The sequence below is a fragment of the Saccostrea echinata genome, unplaced genomic scaffold, assembly GCF_033153115.1.
Source record: "Saccostrea echinata isolate AGI-Se365-2 ecotype Australia unplaced genomic scaffold, CSIRO_AGI_Sech_v1 ptg000009l, whole genome shotgun sequence".
Lineage (NCBI taxonomy): Eukaryota > Metazoa > Mollusca > Bivalvia > Ostreida > Ostreidae > Saccostrea > Saccostrea echinata.
Window position 1 is genome coordinate 20,285,331 of NW_026889758.1, and position 6,000 is coordinate 20,291,330.

Below are 6,000 nucleotides of genomic sequence, written 5' to 3' on the forward strand. Positions count from 1 at the left end.
TATAAGTGAGTAAAGAATTAGACAGATTACATGATCATTACGTACTGGTCCCAAATGACAAAGCAGGTAACAACACGGTCTTTGTAAGGATCATTATTACAATTGCATATTAGAAGAACTTTGATTTAATTCAACAAGTGGTAATCCAACTTATATCCATAGTTTCCTTTCTAAGGAAGAGATTCTTCAAAGTCACGTCAGAATTAAATATTTTCAATAATCCCAACCAAATTCATTCCTATATTGGATTCCAAAACTTCAATAAAACTCCTTGCAAACAAAAATTCATAGCGGGATCTAGCGAATATTCTACCAAGCCTCTTTTATTTCTCCTCACCAAAATATTAACGACGATAAGAGAGAAACTTCAGCTGCTTTTTCAATATAAATGAAGCTCGCAAATTTTATTATCATAATGTCATTGGTCATTTACAACCTTGCTTTGTTAAAAACCATTCTGATTCTAAACATAAGTACTCTGAGGCTGATATTGAAAATGCTTGAATTCTTCATTGAAAATATCTATGTAGTCTTGGAGACCTGGCCTGGAGGTTATAAAACTTTTTGAGTACGTACTCCATGCTCAAACTCATACTCCGTACTCCAAAACCATACTCATGCTCCAAAATTCCACTCTAAGTTGTATATAAATTTTGAGTATGTTTATGGTATTGGAGAATGGAGTATGAGTTTGAACACGGAGTATGTACTCAAAAATTTTTATAACCTCCAGGCCAGGTCTTCCAACAATCTGTTAGAATTTCCATGGGTACCAATTGTGCCTCATGATTAACAGGCCTGTTTTTGTATTCTTATGAGGCAGAATTTATTCAAAAACATCTACTCTTCATGTAGAAGTCTCTGCTCTGGTCTTCAATTCGACATATAAATATATCGGCGACGTTCTATCGATTAACAATATTCATTTTTATTCATACTTTGATTCAATATATCCCATTGATCTCTAATTAAAAAAAACTCCACAAAGTTTGCCAGATCTGTATCATATACTAGAGAAAGGTACTGATGTCAAACAAAACAAATAAACTGTTAAAACGTGATAACTTCAACTTCTTTATCGCCAACATCCCTCATTTCCACTGTCACCTGCATGTGAGGTTTAAGTCAGACATGAATACAAAAACGTTTTGGTATACTCTTGTTTCCAGTAATACAAGATCAGCAATATATATATATATATATATATATATATATATATATATATATATATATATATATATATATATATATATATATATATATATATATATATATATATATGTATTAGAAATTCATAAAAAAGAAAAAAGTTTAATATCGACATTTTCAACATGAGTTTATAAACCTTAGATAACAATCATCTTCTCATTCAAGCTTAGTAAAAGTTGAGAAATCTGTATCGTTATATGGAAGGACAACTTTAAAGTGTGCACACTTATTTCAAGTATTTCTATGACGCCAAAATTAAAAAGTTCTATTTAGGTGTTATGTAAGCAGTCCAATATTTTTTTTTTGACCTGTATCAGTGGCATCATATCAAAATGATGGATGTCCGGCTCAATAATTGATGTATTGAACTTTCTACCTGTTATATTTGTATAGTGAAACATTTATGAGTTATAAATTTTCACAGCATTTTCCATGTAAACAATATTAGAACTTCTAAATTTTTATGTATATTCGTAGGGCTTATTTTTAATTTTTAAATACAAATCTATTTAAAATCTGTCTTTCTGTACAAGCACTAGAATACCAACAACACTACATATATATATCCTACAGAGCCGGTGTAAAGACGAATAATGACCCCCATAGAATAATGACCGGGGGTCATTTTTCGTCGTCGAAAAATGACCCCCGGTCATTATTCAACGGCGAAAAATGACCCCCGGTCATTATTCGACGTCAAAAAATGACCCTTTTGCCCGTAGAAAAAGTGTCATCACCCTAAAAATATGCATACCCCACGTGAAGAAAAATGACTCCTGTAGAATAATGACCCCTTGTGAATTAAAGCGAATTAAAGTTGAAACTTTTAGGGGGCAAAATAAAAATAATAAATCAAGAGACCAGTTGGCCAAAATGCTCACTTGAGCTTCATTGAGAATAAATCGATGATATATTGATGTCATTACATTATACAATCATTGCTGTTTCTAAGGTCAATTCAATGATGCAGAATCTAGTGGAGTTAAAGATTTATCGAGTCCAAAGGGCGAGGAGAGCATTGTTTTTCGATGGTGGAAAATCATTGATCGTCCTGACAGAAGAAACAGCAATAATTTGTTTTATTATATGATTCAACGATTAAATTGATACAAACTGATTAAGCAAACATGTCAAGTTTCTTGTTTACATTTGCTCAAGTCCTAACCAAACACTGTGAAAGAATAACATAAGCATAACCAGTATTAATTTTGCATTTGAAATCTAGTTTTGGTGCAATGTAGAAAAAATGAATGTCAGGCATAGCATCGAAAGGGGAAATGGCGCATTATAAGAGGCAAAAAATACTTTTAGTTAAAAAAATCTTTGATGAACCCCTCAAAAAGTTTATTGATGTAAGTGGGATTTTCTGTTGCTCTACTGTATCAAAAAGTTGGGGGCAGGACAAACAGACTTGCAATGACCATTTTCAAGCCAAAAAAAAATAGTTTCATGGAAATGGAAGGGGGTGGACACCCCATCCCTGATTCCATGTGCTTGAATGTTATGTTCATCTCGTTCACTGAAGTAGGAGATTTTTTTTAACTATACTGTATAAGAAAGAGGGGGTGGTTACAAGACTTTCAATGAAAATTTTCAAATTAGAAATTGCTAAAATTTACATTAAGAAAAGGGGGAACAATACCTTCCTCTTCTCCGATTCTTTGTGCTTGAATATTATGTTCACTTGAGTAGAATTCAGATGCAGGTGAAATAATTTTTCAGAATTGTTTTCAATCTATTTTTAGTTCAATGTAGGAAAAATAAATCCTTATACATGTATTCACCTTGAAGGCCAATAAAATAGTCTGTCTTTAATTATAAATTGAAAACATTAATCTACTGAAATATACACTGTATTGAAAATGTTTCCATATTGATTTGACAAATGTATCACTGTTTTAAAGTGGATTAAAAAATATTCCTCTTACGTGTATGTATCCTATTCTCAGACGACCATGTTAACAGACTTGAATGTACATTATACTGGGATTTTCCTGTATTACTTCTACATACTTGAAAAGAAATTCCCATAGAGTAGACCACTGTTTATAAATAAAATTGAAAGCAAATTATAAGATATTACATATTACATATATAAGGAGATATTACATATATAAGGAGAAACTTCAAGAGTACTGTGCAACAATATATTCGAGAAGTGGTGTAAATCAGATGTGGATACTTAAAAATTCCAAGGAACTTTTGGAAAATTTGAAATCACAAGATTTTACCAAAATCAACAGCTTAAAAACTTACGACTTTTCAACTTTGTACACAACCATTCCCCACGATAAATTAAAGTCCAGGCTTTTTGATATCATTGACAGCTGCTTTTTCAATAAAAATGGAACTCGTAAATATACTTACCTTGTCATTGGTCATTTGCAAAATTATTTTGTTAAAAAACATTCTGATTGTTCACACAAGTACTCTGAAGTTGACATTAAAAAGATGCTTGAGTTTCTGATTGACAATATCTATGTGGTTTTTGAAGACCAGGTCTTCTAACAATCTATTGGAATTCCCATGGGTACCAATTGCGCCCCGTTATTAGCAGACCTTTTTTTGTATTCATATGAAGCAGAATTTGTCCAAAATCTTGTACGTGAAAAGAAGAAAACACTTGCTGTGGCCTTCAACTCGACATTTAGATATATCGACGACGTATTGTCAATTAACAATGGCTATTTCCATTCTTATGTCGATACGATATATCCTTGTGAACTTGAGATAAAAGATACCACAGAGTCTGACACATCTGTTTCATATTTGGATATTTTACTTGAAAAAGACGTTAATGGTAATCTAACAACCAAGCTTTATGATAAACGTGATGACTTTAACTTTTCAATCGTCAACTTCCCTTACTTATGCAGCAATATACCTTCATCACCTGCATACGGGGTATATATCTCTCAGTTGATTCGATGCGCAAGAGCATGTTCTACGTATGTACAATTTCTAAAACGAGGTAAATTATTGACAAATAAGTTGATGTAACAAGAATATCAGCTGTCTCGTTTAAAGTCATCATTTCGTAAGTTCTATGGTCGATACAATGACCTTGTCAGCAAATACAATTTTTCATTGAGTCAAATGCTGACTGACGTTTTTCATACTAATTGTTAGGCCATTATTTACACACTGAATTGTCGACGGATTTTTCCGTTATTTCCCGATCATGACTAGGAGCAAACGGCGGGTGTGACCGGTCGGCAGGGGATGCTCACTCCTCCATGGCACCTGATCCCACCTCTGATGTTTTGGAGGTCCGTGTTTGCTCTGCTCCCATTTTGTATTGATTAATGGACTTTTGAGCTTGAATACTGTTCGTTATCTCCATATATTTCATGCAGAAATTTTATGTCCTTCTTATATTTGTCACATCTGCTTCATATTTGGACGTTCTACTGACTATAGACGATAAAGACCAACTAACAACTAAATTGTCTGACAAACGGGATGACTTCAGCCTTTTCTATTGTCAATTTTCCTTATTTATGATTAAGTAATATTCTGCAATCATTTGCATATAATGTTTACGTCTATCAACTTATTCGATACCCAAGAGCACGATTAATTTTTAAATCGAGGCAGGCTTCTGACAGATACATGTAAGTTGATGTTACAGGGGTCTCAACAACCTCGTTTAAAGTCGGCATTTCATAGATTCAATGGTCGTATCAATGATCCTGTCAACAAATATAACCTATAATTGGGCCAATTGTTTGGCCCTTGTTTTTATACTAAATTCGACAACGGAATGTCCCGTTTACCTGATTTATTCATAGCGCTCACGGCGGGTGTGACGGGACAACAGGAGATGTTTACTCTTTCTAGGCACCTGATCCCACCTCTGCAGTTTTCGGGGGTCCTTTTTATGCCCTGTTAACAAAATTGTACGGCTTGTGGATATTTTAAAATAACCACTGTTCGTTATCTTCACCATTTTTTCATTAAGAAATACAATGTATATATATCCACAGTATGTCGTTCGCGCGAGTTATTACGTCATTTTCGATGCATTCTACCTCATTTGCACGACTTTTTATGTCATTCAAAATATACATATATATTACATTGCATACGCGTAACTTTTCGTATTTATTTCTGAAAACTTATCTCATTCTTTGTCCCCCTTCATTTTTTTTTTTTAAAATTGCTCCTACTCAAAGCATGCTGATTATTTTAGGAGAGATGTTTACCAATGAAAAGCCAGAACATCCCGCTTGTCTGTTATTTAGCTATGAATGTCTATAATCAGTCAAATATCCAAATATGAAACAAATGGAAGACAGTCATAAAGGGAAATTACGTTAACAGTTATAACCAATAGTAGCCATTTTGCGATTTTCAATATGTGCTGAGAACACAATAGGCTTAAAAGATAGAAATATGCGGGTAAATGTAATGCGGTTATATTGCATTTTAATTGCACGTTCGTCCAGTGTTGGTCAAAAGGGGCATAAAGAAGAATATCAAACATTGAGGTTCAAACCTTGACATCAATCACCCGTTATAAATTCTGTATCATGCACTCTGTTGGAAAGGGTGTCATTTTTCAATGGGGGTCAATTTTTTATAGGACGCACACATAAAATAATGACCCCTAGGTCTCTTTTTCTACAAATATTTATTTTTTTCTACGGCTGAGGGGTCATTTTTTGTCGTTGAAATATGACCCCCTGGTCATTATTCTATGGGGGTCATTATTCGTCTTTACACCGGCTCTACTAAGTAGATAAATGGTCACAGATAGAAATTTATACAAAGCAATAATAATAAAGACAA